General features: G+C 42.6%; 1 long non-coding RNA gene across 4 annotated transcripts in view; it reads left to right on the forward strand.

Moving 5' to 3' along the window:
- Positions 1-19,249, forward strand: part of LOC308186944 — a 63,118-nt gene that overhangs the window by 31,095 nt on the left and 12,774 nt on the right. For all 4 annotated transcript variants that reach the window (XR_013944400.1, XR_013944401.1, XR_013944402.1 and 1 more), the window contains exon 2: positions 5,742-5,881. This is a non-coding gene — a long non-coding RNA (uncharacterized lncRNA). The remainder of the gene's footprint in view (positions 1-5,741; positions 5,882-19,249) is intronic.

The following is a 19,249-nucleotide window of genomic DNA, read 5'->3' on the forward strand; positions in this document are numbered from 1 at the left end:
TTAATCCCTTGTGCATATTGATTCTTGTTGCATCCCTTTTGCACGTGAGAACGTTATTTTCTTCTACTTCCAGCAGTCTTTTACAGATTTTAGCACCATTAGCATTTTTCTCTTCAATATGTTTTATGCTAAGCAGCTCCATTCGCTTCCTATTTGCAGGAGGTGTTTTGCAGACCTTCACGCCTTTGTGGCATTCTCCTTTGCATGCTTCTGCTTGGGGCAAACCTTCCTCGCCAGGCAGCACCAAACCTGGGGGCAGTTCTGCCTCTGAGACCTGTCAGTGCTGGAGGTTTCCTACCTAACGGGGAGTTGCAGATGAGGAGGACCTGCACGCCTGGTTTGTGCATCCCAGACAGGGTTTCTGCTGCTTTCGCAGCCACGTGGCATCGTTCACAGGCATCCAGCCACGCGTGGGTCTGTCCAGAGCTGTCACCTTGCTGCTTACCCCCTGGCATGTTTGTGCTATTTGACTCAGCATCCTGCTTACCGCAGTGCACAGCACTTGTCTGTTACCCAACTTCATCCTTCTGTCTCGGTCTGCAATTAGTCCAGTTGGTCAAGATGAACCTGAATTGCATTCACATCCTCACAGGTATCTGCTTCATCTTTGTGGCACCAGCAGGCCGAATAAGCACACCCCTTTTCCATCCTTGCTATTAGCAAAAATGCTGGAAAACATGAAACCAAGGACAGACACACTGTGAAAATGAGCTTCCAGTAATTACCCTCCAGCTATGACTTCTCAGTTATACGTGCCCTTCAGTAACTCCAGTGAACTCTAAACTCAAAATTTCCTGTGATTAAATAGATGAAACACCTGTGCTGAGAATAGGGCTGTGAGCACATGTGGACTTGCATGCAGCGGGGTCTGTGTACGTGTCTGTTTTTAAAAATAAACAGATAATTCTGTCTGCTTAAATGAAGAGTTGTCAAAAAAAACTTATTCTCCTGCACTGCTGGGTCTGTGAAGCCAGGAAACTTATGGAAGGTGCTGGTGGATTTGAAGGGAAGGAAATGGAAAACAGCATTTTGGTGTAGGTTCACTGATCAATTTTAGTTCTGTTCATAAGACATGGAAAGCACGAAGCAAACACGTCTTTAGCGGACATAGGTGCTATATGTTTTTATTAGAAGGAGGTATTTTTATTTCAGTGGGAAGGGTTGGATGGTGAGTTTTTTATTTATTTATTTTGATCTCGGCTTTCTATGACTTATTTTCTACCTTTTTTTTTTTTCTTGTGTAGACAAGATGAATTTGATTTTATATTCAGCCTTTGTGCGTGGGTCTTGCTGAGACTAGTCTCTCGAGACTTGACCAGCAATATGCATTCAGTGTGGGCGCTCTTGCACTCGTCTGAGTGTGCCTGTCTGCTTGGGATCTCCAACGCTTGGTGCTGCCGGGAAGCTGCGTGGCCCCAGGCTCTGTCTGTCACCACAGCGGTCGGGGCAACCCATAGCTCTGCTCTCTCTTTTGCACCCAAGTCTCAAGGTTATTTTTACAACACTATACTTCAGTTTTAAAAAATAAAAAAAATAAAAAAAAAAAGGTGATCCTTTGGAAGTTTCTGCACCCTGAATCACGGGGCAGGCACTGCTGTACCTCCTGACAGCTCCCGCGCTCGTGCTCAGAGTGGTTTGTGCTTACCTCTAGCTCTTCTTTGTTTAGGTGATTAAAAGATGCCTGTTGCTGTCTGTATGTGCAGCATGCTTCATTAACAGTGATTTATTTTGGAGTTTAGCAGGATTGGCACTGTGTAGCACACCGGTGTGCAGAAGGAAAACGTGAGATGATTGCTAAGGCTTCTTGCTGTTGCTGCAATGCTTAGGGGTCTGAGACATGTTTTGCAAATTTTCCTTCGGATCATTCTGGGAGTTCATTTAGTCCAAACTGAGCTTTGACGCTTCTACTAAAGGCTACAAAAGAGTGAGAAAAGGGAGTTCCAGCCAAAAAGTCATTTTTCACATGCTGAATGTATTCATATACCTTAGCCTTATTTTTTTCTATTTTATTTTTTTCAAAAGTGCTAATCATTAAGAATCCACATGAAATTGCTGATAAAAAGCCATGCCCACTCAGAGGAGTTAACGACAAGTATTCCCACTGCATGCATCCATTTTTCCCACCCAGTTACACTCAGAGCTCTTAGAGTCAACTTTTCTCCGTCAAAATCCAATTACAAACAAAGATGCCTTTCAAAAGAATTTGCAGTGGATACATTGTCAAAAGTAAAGTTAAAAAGACATCTGCACCTGTGTATTGGCATTATACTTTCTAATGGGATGCACTTCCAAACTACAGCACCCCTATCTCATTTTCATCTTTTTAAAAAATAACTTGAACAGGGCTGAAACTACACACACTCCCTTCTGGAAATAAAATATTAAACTTTGCTAGTTTTCAGGCCCATTCCAGGCACTTTAGAAGCAGAGCAACCCCCCCTGAGATTTTATAGTCAGAAAACATTTAGAAATGGGAAGGATCTGTTCAATTATATATCTTTTGCTCATGCACAAATGTTGCCTTTCCTGAAGTTGTTGCCATAAAAAAATCAACGTGTTTTAACAATTTTTACACGGCTCTGAACAATGGGCATACTGATATGAATAGCAGCTATGTTTACAGGAAAACATTTTTGAGATTGGAGTCATTCACATGTGAAATAAGGAACTATCATGAGAAACGAAAAAGCAACAGCATCTTGAATACCACCATATTTTAACCCTAGGAAAATATTTGTAATGGTAATCATCTAATTTCCTTTTCACTATTTTTTTATGATAGGACAGGCATCGTTTCTCTTCAGGAAACTTTCCATGGCATGCTATGTGTGTTATGAGATGTATCAGTAAAAGCCAGGGCTCTTGCTGGGGAATACTGGGCAGAGGCAGGGCTCTGTGCTGGTTTCCAGTGCTGCTCCTGGCAGGCTGCTCCTAGCTCTGGGGAGCTGGTGTCCCTTCAGCCTCAACAGTAATCCTGTGGTAGCAATCCTGGGAATGACCAGAGGATGTGGTATTATTCCATATATTTAGAAAATTGAATATGCTAGAGCCTCTTCTAGGAATGTATTCTAATTGTTACAGGCTATAGACTTTGGAAACTCCACGCACTTATAGCCATTAACGCTGATGGAGATGCCAATGGCTGTCCAGCTGCCGTGGACAGGTAATTTGTTACTATCAGAGGCATTTGTTTCCGTTCAAATATCTGATTTGTTTTTGCTTCAAAGGGCATCCATGACCCTCTGATACTTGCTGGTTCTGTGGAGTATGTATTGAATAGCTGAATGATAGGGAAGACTTACAGGTTTTTCATTGGACTTGAGTATTAACTCTTCTGAGTACTAAAAAGGTACATTTTTAACGTAGCTTTTATTTTTGGCTGAAAGTAAGACCCAATGACTGTGTGAAATCATCATGGTAGGAAAGAAAGAGCCTGCTGGTTTTAATGCCCTTATAAGCTAACAACTAATTTACATTAATAATTTTGAAATGTATTAGTTTTTAAAATGCTTAGAGAAGCATGATTTCCTGAGTAGAAGAAGAAAAAAAATGAAAAAGCTGTAAGTAGAAAAATTGTAAGCAGAATATTCCAGCCTTCTCCCGAAGGGCTGGTGGGCTAGGGGGAGCTCTGCTAAGAGAAGCTGCAGTAGGGAAGAGAAATGAGTTAAGACTGAGAATTTTATTGAATCTATTGAAAAATAGGGAATAAAAGTGAGAAGGGAGTGTCAGGAAACTGCAAAGAGGACTGCCGTCTCTGCGGCCCTCCCTGAAGAGTGGTTCCTCATCTCCATCCTCAAAGCCCATGGAATAAACAGGGGCATTTTGCTTGACTTTGGGCAGATCCAGGGCTTTATATTGCAAGTGTTTTAACCAAGAGGCAGATATAATGCTTTTTTTCCCCCCACTGGCACTGTTTGCAGGCGGGAAGCTTGGTGCTGCTATTAACCCCCAGGGCGGAGGGGGTGCTGCGGCCCTCCTGTAGGCCGGCAGCTCGCGGGCAGGTCTGCGGCCGCTTGCTCCGGGTTCCTGGCAGTAGGTTAAGTTGATAAGTGCCGTACCTCTTGTGTTTTTAATTAGGTATCGGTGGCTGTAAGTGATTGTTCTGTTTCAGTCCCACGTAGCTTATTGCAGTGAGGAGAGTAACTGTAAAGCATTGCACAGCAGTGTAATGAAGAGGAGCTTTATAAGTGACACGATGGTCTTATTGATGGTACTAATACGTGGGGAAACAAGAGCATGAAAGAATTTCAGCAGCTGCTGGTGAATATAGGATTTATCTCCCGTCTCACTTAAACCAGTGTAAAAGCGAGAGCTCCTTGCCTTTGGCAGAAATCTCCGGGTACGATTATATCCAACGGAATTTGGTGCGGAGAGGAAAGCCAGTGCTTGTCTGTGTATGCAGGCCCCGCAGTGGAAACAAATACATTTCTCGAGATCACTACAAACACAGAGAAACTGTTTAACTTTGTAAATCAATGTAAAGGTCTATGATGACATTTTCCTACAAAAATTAATAATTAATGCTCTAATCACTCACTTAAGGTGTTATTAGTTTCCATTGATTAGGCCTTCCTGCTAACCCCAGCTAGCCTAATCAGTCTGCATGAGAGCAGATAAATATATTCAATTAATCTCTACCCCCTTCAAAATTGCATCTTCAGATCGGAAGATAGATTCTTAGTCTTCTCAGTGCATCGAACCTGACTTTATTAGAAGAATCCTATCAATTTTACCTCACAAAAGCAAGCGGAGACCTCTAATGATGGCCCTTCACATGCTATTAGTCATGCAGTTTGTCTTGCAAGCACGAAGGCTCCTTAACTTCCAGCCCTCAGTGATATGAATAAATTATAACAATGTGTGTCTGACTTGATATATTTATTTTTTAATATTTAAATTCCTATGCTGGAAAAGGGTGTTGTTTGTTTTTTTTTCATGAAAGGAGGCATTTTTTCACCCTGGGATTTCACTGGGGGGGGATATGCTGCAGTGATACGCAGAGTGTGTCTTCAGATTGCCTGCTTGGAAACTTTAACTACGTACAAATTGTAATATAGACTGCAATTAAAAGATTGTTTTTCACCTGGAGATGTTTGAAAGGTTATTTTCCTTTTTTTTTAAGGAAAAAAAGAAAGAAAAAAAAAAGAAAAAAAAAAGATTTCCAGGGCAATGAGAATGGGAGTGAGAAGGGAAACACATCCCCCTCTCCCGAGCAGGGTGAGAACGCTTCCTAGAGAGCAGTGCCTTGCAGAGGTGATCTTTCACCCACGGAGGGCATTTGTTGAGAGGAGCAAGAGTAATTCTCATGGCTTTTTTCTTAACCATAGTTTACAGAGTTAATGAATTACATGTAAGATTACCCTGGAGAGGCACTGAGCAAGTCTGCTGGTGAGAAAATGGAGAGCCTGCAGAAATCTCACCACATCCTGGTGAAAGATGCAGATCCGGGGCTACATCATCATCCTGAGCTGGCTCCCAGCGTACATAGAGCCTTGCTTTTGCAGATTTGGTTTCCTCTGCAAGTTTCTGTGCATCTCTCCTGACAATCATCTTCTCCTCTTCTTCAGATCAATGTAGTCTCTTTAGTCTTACTACTTCTCAGAATGATTTTAAATGTAATGTTTTAAAAACTTTCTTTTGGTTTTAAGATGCAACTTCTCTGAAAAGAAAAGTAAGCCTTCAACAAATGGAAGGAGCAGCAATCCTAAATCTCCTTATAATCTCTTTTTTCTCTTTTGCAGAATAAAGGTTGCCTAAAATTTCCAAGGAGGACCCATTCTCTCCTGCAGTTCCTGAATTTGTCTCCTCTGACCTGGGAAGCTAAAGATGAGGTTGCTATGGGAGCTGCTCGTGCTGCAATCGTTCATGGTGTGCCTTGCAGGTAAAGTGTCATTTCAAAACTTTTGTTTCAAGGATGCTGCTGTATTTCACACCGAGGCAAAAGCGTACTGCGTTTTATATGCTAATGATAAAACAGCAAAATAAGCCCTTGCTCCATGTCTGGTGTTACCAAAGGTTGCTGCGCAGATCACACTGATGCTCTTAGCAAGCTGCTTCTCCTGCTGATTGGTATCAGCACAGCAAAAGCTCCGTGTTTCAGAGCTCTGCTCTCCCCATCTCCTGTTCTGAGTTGCTGTTGACAAACGTTGTTTTCCCATGCTCAGTGCTAAGTGTTTCAATGCTCAATTAAACCTACGTGGAATATAGCTTTAAATCCCATTAAAATGGTGTTATGAGGAGTGTTATAGCTAAGACCCTGCTCCATTTAACAAATAATTAGAATAACATATTTCAGTAATAAAACCATCTTCTGTAACTGTCCTTATTTAACTTTTTTTTTTTTCTGAGAGTTGCACTGTTTTGAGCAAAATGAAATTTCTGAGTATACCATTTTCCTGGAGCAAAAACAGTTCTTGAAGATCCTTCACATTTACAAAGGACCAGAAAAGCTCGCACCAAGCGAGTGCCTCTGCTCCTGCAAACTGTGCAGTCGGCATGGTTCACTAACATGTGTTTTGTTCTGGGTGGGGGCTGTTAGATTTTAATTGCTGTTTGTCACCTTGGTGTTTTTGATTGCTCTAATTTATCTGTTGCTCAGTGCTCAGTTTTGTTTAGTAACTTGTGCTTTCTTCTATTTTATATGTGTACGTTGTCAGGGTACTTTTTAAGCATTAGGTAACAACAAGCTGCTTAAATAGTGTTTACTTTCTTCTGCTTAGCTCTACTGAACACAAAGCCACTTTTATTCCGGTACTTATTGGTCCCTATTTTTGAAATTTGGTTCCAAGTCTTCCTAAATGTGCTATGACAGTTTCTGAGCTGGCAGAAAATTGGATGCAGAGAGATTCTGCAATGCAGTGCCGTCCCTGTGTCAGGAACTGTAACCCTCTAGAAGTTATGCTGCAGGAGTAAAGAAAATAGGATCCTTTATTATAAGCAAATAAGAAAAATTTTGGAAAAACAAAAGCATACAGAATAGTTTTGTACCATGATTTCCATATTTAAGGCACCTGTTACATAAAGTCTAAGGTCAGCAAAATGAAAGTTTCAGCAGAATGTGTTCAGGGGTTGTCTTCATCTTTTACATCTGTTTTTTCCTTTTCTTGCAAAGCCTCCTTTTTTTTTTTTTTTTCTTTCAAAGCCTCCAGTTTGTCCACAGACCTTTTTGTGCTGTTCCAGAGTAGGTGAATGTTGTTTCAGGGTGGGCTTTTTGTGCTTTGCGCTGTCCCAACTCCCCGTGGAGGCAAGGGACATTGGGGACTGCTGCAGGGCTCCAGCAGCCGCTTGGGCTTTCTGCGTGTTTCTAAAATTAACATCTGTTCCCTGAAAATGGCACGAGAACTTCCAAACCCTTCTCTTTTGCGTCATTAAACAGCTGTTAGATCTGTGGCACAGAGTACCCAAACGTGCTGTGGAGCTACCAGCTACTAGCTGCTGGAGCTGCTGCACTCCAAGGGATGCTGCTATTGATTTTATGTGCTGGGGGCTCAGACGTTAGTTATTCACTGCAGGATAACAGGCTAAGGTAAGAAAGCTAGATCAATCCCAGGACGTAGCTTAAACCAGTTATGGAGAAGTGCAAATCTCATAATTTTGGGAGCTATCTGGCACTTGGAGAGGCGGCAGCATTGCTAAAGGTCTTTCTGAGCTTGATGCCCCCTTTCATCCATCACCCAACTGGGGATTGTGTCTTTCTGGGTAATTTTCTGCATTGTTTGGAGATGCATTGATAAAAACTAACGTGCTTGCTTTGACTTGATAGCTGATGTATAAACCAGGGTTTCTGGTTTTCTTTTCAGGAGTCTTTTCCTCAGGTGTCAGCTCTGGGAAGCAGCAACTGCAAATTATTCCTTTGGTCCCAGATAACTCAGATTTGTTAGGGCTGTCAAATTCCTTAGGTATCAGTTGTGATGGTGACAGTTTTGAAGTTCAGAGGGTGGGCGGAGAGGCAGGACAGGCCGTGAGGAGCAGCATGGCGGTGCCCACGGCCTGTAGTGGGGTGGCTGGGATAGGCCGTGCAGGCCTGAACGGAGCCTTCCCATGTTTGCGTGACTCTTACGCAATTCTTTGCCTCATTACCTTCCTGTGGCAATGAGTTTCACTGTTGAAGTCTTATTTGCATGTTAATGAGCTGCAGTCCTAGTCGCATTACCCGTGTGAATGTGCATATGCATATTTTATAATGTTACTTAACCTCTGAAGATCCGTACGGGTTTTGGCAGAAGGATGGAGCAGGCTGGCAGCTCTTGAGCAGTGCTTTTCCTTTGCTCACCTGGCTTGCTCGCCTGCCCCCAGCCTCGCAGGCTCTGGTTTCTGCCCTTGTGCTTGTTCTTGCCCTTTAAACAAAAAGATCTCTGCTCAAAACAAGCAAGGCCGGCCCTCCTTTCTCCTTAGCAAGCACCTTATAAACACAATAGCTTCAATAAACAAATTCATCCTGCAGCTCTGTAATGATGCTTCTGTTTCCACAAGTTTGTTTTGTCAAAGGGAAGGTGCTGTGGCAGCTCTGTCTGCTCCGACCGGGCCGATGGAAGTGGCTTCAGAAAGCCAAAATACAGGATGGAGTGTTTGTTTTATTTATTTATTTGAATTCATAAGTAAACACTGTACTTGCTAGCATGGCTTCATGCTGCGGAGGCCCTGGTTTTGCAGCAGATCGCGTGGGCTGCGCCGGGAGAGCTGGCAGCTCGACAAGACATTGACGCTGATGCTGAACACGGACAAATTTCTTCATTGCCTCCAGGGTGGTTTATGGGTCACTCTGAAATTTCTGTGCTATGCTCTGTTACATGAAAAGCTGGAGTTTCACCACTCTCTGGGTATCCAGAATTAGATATAGCAGCGTTTGCTATGGGCTCCTGGCTGGCTCTCAGATGGTGTCGGGGTGGCCCAGCAACACCCAGCTTCGTTCTGCAGATCCAGCCACAGCATCATGTTTTTCAATATCAAATTCTATCATATTTTTCATTGGAGCAAAACAAAAGCATTGTTTCACCTATTTTCCACTGGAAAATACCATTTTCTAATCTAGAAATATGCACAAGAGAGCAAAAGTTGGGAAGACAAAAACATTTCTGCAGAGCTTAATTTCAATGTACTTTTTCAGAACTGTATTTTAATAGGAAAATATTCTCATAAATGCCTGTCCTGACATTCTTTCTCCTTTTGTCAGATTCTGATACAGCATAGCCAAATAGCTCAGCAGTGGTTCAGGGCAGAATATTTAAAGCATGGTTATGTAATTCCTTGGGAAAAAATAAAAAATATATATATATATATATATAAAGTGTGTTCCACTGTTACACAAAAATGATGGTAATTTACATCAATGCAGCTTGTGAAAAGAACTGGCTTTAATGAGCAAATCTGTGTATAAGAAAACTTACTGTATATTGCATATTCACATGGTGTCTTACTGACAAAGTACTGTATTTTTAGACTTTGAAATTTCAGAATAATACAAGGCCTTAGTTTAAACACTGAACATTTGCTACATGAATAGGAAGCATAAAATAACGTAATCAGTAATGGCAGTCTACATCAAACGAAGGGTGATTTTTCAAGAAATGTGGACATTTCTTTCCCAGCTCCCGTTGAATTCCAATGAGATCTGGGCATCCAGCTCTGTTACAAATTCAAAATTCATACAAAGATGAATATTCACAGGCCAATTTAAATGCAAGCTTCTATCCAAACAGATGTAGGTTATGTACAAAAGAAATTCTACTAATTTCATGTCTGAATATAAATAATTAAACCAAGAAGAGTAGTACATATTAAATGATGGTCCTCTGTAAATGATGCAGCAATTCAATTTGTTCAGCTTTTTTTTTTTCCTGGTGCTCTGTAGTTCCCATGCCTAGTGCTTTGATTTTAGTGGGTAGCTAGAAAGCGATTAATCTGTTGCAGTTCTATAATTAATTAATTTATATTTTGGTCAGTTCTGCAACACTTTGCATTTCTGTACCCGGCTGCCTAATTACTGTTTGCACAGCACTTGGAATAGATAAAGCACTGAAAGACTCCTATTAAGATCATCGCTTCTCCACTGTGACAGAGCCCTTGGCTTCGTGGCTGTCAGTAAGATGTCACTGAAGTTCACGGGAGAAGGTTTATACAGATGAGATCTGATACTTATACTTAATACTTCAGGGTTTTTTTTTCTGAATTATTTGAGGTTTGTTGCACACTTAAAGCTCCTGTACTTTCAAATGGTTTAGAACGAAGTCACGCAGAGCCGTGCGTGCCAGCTGTGAGCATGGGTTTTCTACTGAAGGTTAAATACTTACTGGCATTTATCGTATATCCTTTCCATCCGAGCAAATGTATTACTGGAGATTAGCGCTGTGAGTGCACTGGTCTTCACAAAACTCTGGGCACCCACCACCACGGCAGAAGCTGTGATTGCTGCAGTGCGCCGGGGCTGCGAGCCCAGCAAGATTGTGTTTTTCAGTACATCAATATGATGAACAACAGTTTCATGAGTGGCTTTTGGGAATTTCTTTGACTGAATTATATTTTTAATAAAATTGAGTGTAATTTACTCCTGTCAGTAGCCATCGCGTGACCTGGATCCAGCAAGGTGATGTGGCTGTCAAAAAGGAAACAGGGTCCTAGCATGCTTCAGGGAGGGATGTCCAACAGAAATGGGGAAAGCTCACACCTTGATACTGTCTTAGATGGGGTACTATGTGCAGTCCTGACTGTGTTAGGGAGGTGTTCAAGCCAGGACGAGGAACTGCTACAGCAATCTGGAGAGCTGGAGATGAAAAAAGGTTCATTTTAAACTAGGAAAATAGAGGAGAGAGGGGAAGAGCTAAGAGGGCACTGGGATAAGAACAATTAAATCTGAAGTGAGCAACAATTAATTTAAATTGAAACCAGAACTCTTTTAGACACCAAATGGGATTCTGTGGTATCACTCAGCTGTGCGTTGCTGTAGAGGAGAGGTTAGAAAATGTATGTGATTATGTGTAATGTATTCTTGTATAGGGATTATATGACAAGTTTTTCTGTGATTGCAGAGGATTGGACTCAGCCTCACAAGGGGTCTGTACCCATTTCATGCTCCTGATCTGTCAGCAGCGAAGCCCTCGCTAGATGTGACCTGGCTCTGATCTAGGCCATAATTTTACAATTTATAAAGTTAGAGACAGTATCAATGCAATTCACTCATTTTTTTTTTACATGGAGATCATTAGGTACATTATATTTTTTTCTCTATTTAACTCTCAAGTCCATCTGGGCAAGTTTAATTACATCTTTCTCAAAGAAAAATTACTGAGGTAACATGATGCACTTTGAATAAAACGGAGAATACACAGACATTTTTATAAGCAGATGTTCTGACTATCTGTCTGTGTATTGATCCCCTGTGCATTTTATATGATGCCTCTTTTCAATTTAGCTTCTTTGCATTTAAATTAGTAGGTACGTATTGAAATTAAATCTCACTCAGGGAGTTACAGAAATACCTACTTTTCCAAGCATCTATCAAATTAGGAAGAATATGGACCCCAAATGCTTCTTTATTGCCAATAAGAATGAAGTTTTATGGAAAAAAGTGAGGTGCTTAGTCTATTGCTTTATAGGTACAATGTCTTGTATGTTTCTTAGCAAATCTAAACATTATTGGAAAGGGACCTCGTTTTGCAATTCTTATGTGGTCATTGAGAAGAACGAGAAGGTAAGAGATGCAGCAGGAAGGCTGCCAGGTCGGGCGCTGGGGTTTGCTGCTGACTGCATCCCGTGGCTGTCGGCTGGCTCCATCTCTGGGCTTTGATTTAGACGACACCTTTGCACAGCCTGAGAGCTGCAATCCTGGGCTACAGTGCATAGCTAGAAATAATGATGTATGTATTCATTGCATGTAAAACAGTTCGCACACCTTCTGAGATCTTGGGTTGGAGCTCATATTTCACGAGCTGTGTTCGTCCTGAGTTGCTGGGGAAAGTCTGGCGTAAGCACGCAGAAACCTGCATCCATGTGGACGCTGTCAGCTTGTCATCCCCTGACACTGCCTCGCACAGACACAAAAAAATCCCTTTTCTCCACAGTTCTGTGGGCATTTTCTTCCTTTAGAATAGCAGCAGGAGTTGCTGGAGGAACGATTAGTTTCCAGTTGTGACTGGTGGGGTTAAATCTCTTGCTTTTGCCTCCTGCCCTGATCTCATGCAGCTGAGCATTAGCTGATGGAAAAAGATGTTGATGGTGATCATTATTATTTGGATAAAGGTCTTTCAGCTAAGCAGCAATCAAGGGTGATCATCCAAACGGAATAAAAGGGGAGAGGGTCAATTAAACTTTGATAATTATAGCACTGTAAGTGTGGGGAATAACAGAATTACCCTTTAGTGACAGCGAAGTGTGTAAACAGGCTGGCAGAGCATTGCTGGCTGATGCTCTCCCTAGCAGAAAGTAAGACTATTTCTGTTTGCGTGATTTGGTAGGGTCTGACAGAAATGCGTGTTGCTTTCTGCCACCTAGGCACTGGTTGTTGCGAGGGCTCTGGGTCGTGCAGCACTGGGGCCATGAAACATTTCGGGTGCTTGTGTGCAGGGGAGTTTGTGCTCCAGGTCAGTGCATGGCCAGTAAGTGGGCGCTGCTCCCAGTAAGTGCTGCTTTGGATAGAGCACAGAAAGTTGTGTTGCAGCTCGCTCATCTGCACGTTGTTTAATGCTGGTTTATCGGAGCGTTTGTGAAGTGCTGTGATGGTCTGTGCTCTGAAATCAAGGGTGTTCTCGTGACAGGCTGCACAGACTTCTTGTTGCAAGTTCTAGAGAAGTTCTCCCCAGTATTATGCTGAAAAATCAAAATTTGCATGTTATCACCATGGTGCTTCAATTTATTTTTCCTTATGTATTTGAATGTTTATTTAGCAATAAAATGTATGTATTTAGCTTCATAATCAAACCAAGACACAATTGTTAAATAGTCTATATCCCATTAATTAGGCTGCGAAGCAAGGCAAGCATTACAACCATTTATAATCAAGTACTGCTGAAGTTGATAATCAATGAGACAGGCAACTAATTAACCATCCAGCACTCGACATCTTCAGCTGAAGTTGGTGACTTTCAACTTAATTAAGCTTTCCAGGTGTCAGTAAAAATATGAAAAATATATCTATCTTAATGTACCTTATTTCCACTTTTCTGAGTTGAAACTGATGAAGAGTGCATCAATTTTAAGAGAAATTGTCATTTATAAAACATCCCTTATCCGTATTGCATAGCTAAAAAGTCATACGTATTAGAAGGCTTTGTTTGAACATATGGAGTGCAGCATGTTTCAGATTGCTTCCTCTTTATTGTGGCTGAAATTTCTGCCACGTCATTATTTGATTCGTACCATCTAAATATTTCATCGATGCTAAAAAGATCCCAAACGAAGTTCAAAATGCTATTGTTGTTTTTACTTGTGAAAAGCAAATAAGATAATGGGTGTTCTGTGAGACTTGGAAGAATAAATTATTTCTGCCCCTGCAAGCCTGCTGTCTGTAAACAGACAAGATGAAACACTCGCTGAGAGCCGGATCAAGCTTTATTCCTGTAGCACTCGCTCTCCTTCCGTTTTTAGGATGCTCCATGTGAAATGGCATTTTCTCTAGGTTCACACTGTGTGGCTTTACTGGCAAACATTTGAAGAGGGACTTGAAAGAAGGCAGGTTGATGGTTGGGCTGTCTGAGATGTGAAGCCAGGGAGTGATGCAGAAGACAGCAAGATAAAAAGGGGCTGGAGGCAGTCAGCTGCACGGGTGGAATGAAGATGAGAAGCACGCTTCCTCAGCCACGGAAAAATTGCTGCAAAATTCTTGGTGTCAAATCATCCTCTTCAGATTTTTTTTTTCTTTTATAATGTCCCTTGCAAGGGGAATTATATCTAGAACAAATAACGGCGTTGTCATATTTCTGAGCTCTACTGCTGAAGTCCCGGTTGTGATTTGGCAATAACTTCAAGCACTGTGATCCTTCTCCTCGCACATTTGTCATGAGTTTGTGATCCCCTGAACGCATATCACAGGTCTGATGCTTGTAGTACGCCAGCGAAAAGGTCTCCAGCCTCCTCTGTGATTGATGCGCAGGTATTCTGGTGGCCATACCCGGAGAAGGTAAATATAGGGAAGTGCTGCTGAGAGGGGTGACACTGCCAGTTAACAGCAAAGTAAGACAAACAGCTTAAGGAGGAAGAAACTTTGTTCTTGCTGTTTTCCTCCTGAGTTAGGGAAGAAGACTTTGGAAGAGTTGGAGGTGTGAGACCAGACCATAGGCTGAGTGGCAGAGCATAGAAATGATGGCTACCATGCTGAAACAATAGTTGCAGAAGACCCTAAAAAAGCTCTTATGTGCACCAAAGCACAGAGTCTGGGTTTTCTGACGGGGCTGTGGGGTGCAGCCGTAGCCAGGGCACCCGGGAAGAGCAAGATGGAAGCTGCTTTTTCAGCCATGCACGTTTGCCTCTGTTGCCTCCCTTCAGTCCCTGCAGGTTAGGAACACTGAAGTATTCAGCACATCATCTGTTAATGAAAGATGTTCCTCAACTGTGGCCAAGAACAGTTATCAGTAAAGGCTACTTCTCTCTTGTGCTACCAGTTGGCAAAACTCCCTTCCAGGTGTTCATTCCTCTGTGCTCACTAATGTTAGCTCCTCATTTCAAAATATGATAGCTAATTTCCAGCATATGCAAGGTACAGATGCAAGCTATTTTCCTATTTTCAAGATCTAAATAACTTAGTATATGTTATAAAGTCCTGCTTCTTAGTGATAACAGAGGTTCTCTATGTCTTTTCTTAGTTGTCAGAATATCCTCATGATAGTGCTCTTCAGACATCTAATTGGAAAACAATCTACGTAGAATTTTCCAAACTTTATTAATATTGACTTTTCTTCAAAAAAAAAAGTTTAACAGTTGACTTACATTTCTTGATTGTGTGTTTTTTACTGCATTTCTTCTTGAACTTGCATGTTTGTTTTATCTCTATTTTTTGGTACGTTCCCGTACTTAGTAGAGAATATGGAATTTCTTCCCTAATGGAAGGCAAAGCAGTGACAGGTCATCAGTTAGCAGGAAGGGAGAGAACCTAGCACTTCCCCGTGTAAATTATGTGAATCCTGGATGTAAGCCAGGCATTCATTTGGTTAAAATGGGGTTTGATAATTGAAACTAATTTAACATCGACCCTATTAAGTTGCATTTTATTGCTCATTTAATACGCCTGTCTCCCAAGCTCTCCAAAACTAGGAAGTGCCTTTGTAATATGAATTTATAATTTGTCAGAGCTCCAGCCAGGTAGGTAAATGCCGAGTTTGCTGCGTGGCATCAGCACCAATGCATGGAACAAAGATTTGGTCATCACAGTGCCTTTGGGCAGAGCCCTGGGTTGGTACCGTTGGTTACGCTGAGCAGCACAGAGCCCTGCCAGTGCTGCTGCATCCTCTGTGCTGCCCCACAAAGCAAAGGTTGGTCCCTCTTGACAAATAGCGGGGGTCTTCCGATAGCTAGAGTCCTTACACTGACGTCTGTCAAAGAACGCCAGTTTAAATCATCCCAGGAGCTGTCTCGTTTTGTTGTAATGACCCAGGATTTTCATGTTCTGCCATCCTGCTCCTCATTCCCTCTGTCCTACTGATCTTTTGTATGATTCCTGTATTTCACCACTAGCTAAATCTTTTTTACAGAGCGCGAATCAGCGTGCAATTCTGTAATTAGTCAGCACCCCTTTTGGTGCCAGCGGCAGTGCAGCGCTAGGTGTTGGTTACTCAGCCACAGTCATATTTATCAAAAGAACAATGAGCAACAAAGGTGAAAGGGCAAGAAAATACAGGCGTGCGCAAACCCCCGTGATGGATGTTTGTTTACAAACACGTCCTTTTCTGCAGCTCCGGCTGCAGGAGCGGTGTATGAATGATAAATTACAGGAGCTCTCCCCCTGTGGAGCGGCAACAAGAGCGAAGCAGCAGGAGTGCGCAGGGCTTGCACCGCGAGCCCTGGGGACAGGGAGCACGAGGCACAGAGTGGGTGTCAGTGCTGATGCAGCATGCAAAGAGGAGCTCTGCAAACCCGACCAAAACTACTTAAAGCAAAGTGGAATTAAAAGGTACAGTTAGGGCTACTACATGTGAAGTGTGATCTGGGTAAGAAAGCGTGGAACTATTTAATGTTATGCCCATGGCCAAAAAGCGCTGACCAGAGGCATTCGGTGCCTGGTTTTAGCTGCAACTTCATAATCCGGAGCATGTTTAAAGCACGTGGCTAATGCCTCTTTTTTTAATGTAAAAGCATGCAAGCAGATATTAAGGACAGCAAATCTTTGTGTGAGGCAAAGCATAGGGTTGTCTCCCTCATCATGAAAGAACAACATTTGACAGGCATTAGTCACGTTAATTAAACCCCTGCAGGGTGCAAGAAATGGGGCACTTGGATGTTGTGTCAGTGAAGGATTTAGAGCTTATTCGTATAACCAAAGGGTTTTGTTGGCAGGAGATGGCACGGGGAATTGTCCCTATTGGTAGCTGGGTGCTGATTTGCTGGGCCAAGCTACTCTGTGTCTTCTTATCCAAAAACAGTGAATTTGATTTTGGAGCAGAAATGACATTGAAAATCAGTGAGACACTGCTTTAAAAAGAAGCAAAATATACTTTCTCCCTCTGAGTGACCTCAGGAATCAGGTCAAACCTAGAGCAAGAGGAAGGCAGAGGAGTTTGCCATCGGGTTACAGTAGCATTTAGAGTTTAGACCATTCCCAGCAGATCCAGGACTCAGCACAGCCCAGAGATAAGAGTAAAGAAACCATGGACAGGGCTGCAAGAGCTTGTGACTGACTTCATGCAAGTCCGCAGCTGGGAACATCTGTAGCATGTGCCCGTGGACGGCCGCATATCTGTAGGGTGAAGTCCTGGTGCTGAGCAGTGCTTGGACAGCTTGAAAAGGTCGAGAACTTCTGAACCACACTGAAAAAATGCATGGGAGGTGAGGACCTGAGCTGTGGATTTGGGGAAGGGAAATCTTCACCCTAGCCTTGGCGTGCTGGTAGATACTCCATCATGAAGGATGTTCCAGTGGCATCACTGCAGTCAGTAATAGCTCAATTAATGTTTCTCCTTAATTATTTTTTTGAGTGTTGTCAAACCAAACTTATAAAATTTTACTTGAAGTTGCCATTTCAGTTCATTTCAGCAGCTGTCAGGCTCGGTGTTTCTGTTCGGTTGTGGCTGTGCTGTTTCTGAAACATGCTTGCTGTGTATAAAATGTGCTTATAGTGTTGGTTTTTCTTGGTGATACAAGCTAAATGTGCCTGTCAGTGTTTTGCAAGATTGATTTGTGGAAGGCTGTTAGCCTGTGAGGTCTTACACGCTGGAGTCAGCAGCAGAGTTCACAGCTCCTGCAAGGTGTTGTGTTTAAAATTATGTTGGAGGCTTTTAATGGTTCCTCTCTAATTTAACTTTCCTTATTGTCACATCCATTACTGGTAAAACTTAACCACCTCATCTTATTTTTAAGTGTAGATATTCTCTGGTGTTTTACTGCTTCTAGAAGTATTTAGGAGAGGATGCATGAAAATACAACAGTTAGAAGCACGGCAGTTAGCAAGGATTTTATGTAATTTGGTGGAGATCATAACAGAGCTTTAAAAAAAAAATGAAGGAGAGTGCATTTTTAACGTGTATCAGCTGGTAAGATGTGCCAGTCCAAACCAGTGGAATTACAAGAAGGAAGATCTTCCTGTGCTTAATAGTTTGCAGGATGGGGATTTGGACATGGGCTCCTGTAGGAAGGCAGGTCCCACAGGAAGCACCCAGCAGCTGGCTGCGGGCACGGGGCCGCTGGTCCCCGCTGCCTGCTCTGCACTGGGAAAGAGGGGAAATGGGAGAAAATACAAAGTGTTTGTGGCTTCTTTGCTTAGCTGTACTTGGGACACAAAGGAAGACACTTGTTGTGCAGGAGGTGGACTTTGTCTCTTGAAATTGTTGCAGCTGGTGAACAGGAGAGCATCGTAGTTTAAAAACTATTTACATTCTTTCTGAGGACTTCAGACGATCTCATGTAAATTCATCAGGTGCTCTGCAGCTGCCCACATAGCATTTAAAGTAATAAAAAATGTATTGGTTTCACTATACAAATGTATTAGCACCCAGTCTGTACTTAAATGAAAAGTGTGGTAGCTAAGCCATCGGAACGTATTACCGGGGTGCCTGTACTCTGTAGTGCTTGACTTCAGCTATCCTTCCTTGTTAATACAATCTAAAACATCCAATAAATGCTGCAAATAAACCCCACATAGAAAGGATGCAGCAGGTAGCAGCAAGCAGGGGGATGTCAGCAAGCCGTTGTTTTTTGTGTTGTATTGGAGAACAACCAGAATGCACGGGAGGCTAAGCAGAGCCGCAGCCGGCTTGATAACGCCACTCAGTAAACAAAGTGTTCGTGGTTCAGCACGTGCATCCAAAGCAGGAGTGTCGGGGTGTGTGCGTGCGGGCTGCTTAATTAGAAAGCCATTTGATTTCCCTAAAGAAGCTATGATATAGTGATAAAACGTAATCCTCTGCGGTGGGCATCCTTCAGGGGAGGATCAGACATATTACAGACCACATAAGTAAGGCTGCAGCGTGTGTGCGCGGTGATTCTTCAACTTCCAGCCACGAGCCCTGACACGCTGCCTCTGCAACATGCCCGTAATGTGTGCGGATACAGCTGCTGCTTCCAAAACCTGCAGGTGCCAGCCGACACTATCTGCCTTCCCCACCGGTAGCCAGGTACTGGGAACCTCGTCTGACTTAAACTGGACACAGCAAAACCCCAGTGCTTGGGAAAACACTCGGGAAGCTGGAAGATGCTGTGCTGCAGAGCAGCCTGGAAGCTCACAGGGGCTTGTGAGTTGGCCCCTTGCCCCTGCTCATTTCCAAGGGTTTTTTTCTCATGAAAACTCATGCTCCCTTGGCCATTTGTGGCCTTAAGTTATTTTTTTTTAATGTTTGTAAATATTTTGTAGTATAAACACCCTTCTGAGAACAGATTTCCTATGGGTTGTATTTAGTTTTCTGTAATAACGCCGTGCTTTTGAGAAGGTGGTTTTGATACCTGCTCGATGTTCCAGCGAAAGCACCATATATTCTTTTCTTTTGGAGGATATTTTTAATACTATTTGTTCCAGGTGGTTTCAGATACTCAATTTGTGAATCAGAGCCAGAGCTGTATGAAAAAATTCGGTGTACAGTCAATGAAAGCAGGTGATTGGGATCCTTTGTCAGAG

Source organism: Anser brachyrhynchus, assembly GCF_964034855.1.
Source record: "Anser brachyrhynchus genome assembly, contig: SCAFFOLD_188, whole genome shotgun sequence".
NCBI classification, from domain to species: domain Eukaryota; kingdom Metazoa; phylum Chordata; class Aves; order Anseriformes; family Anatidae; genus Anser; species Anser brachyrhynchus.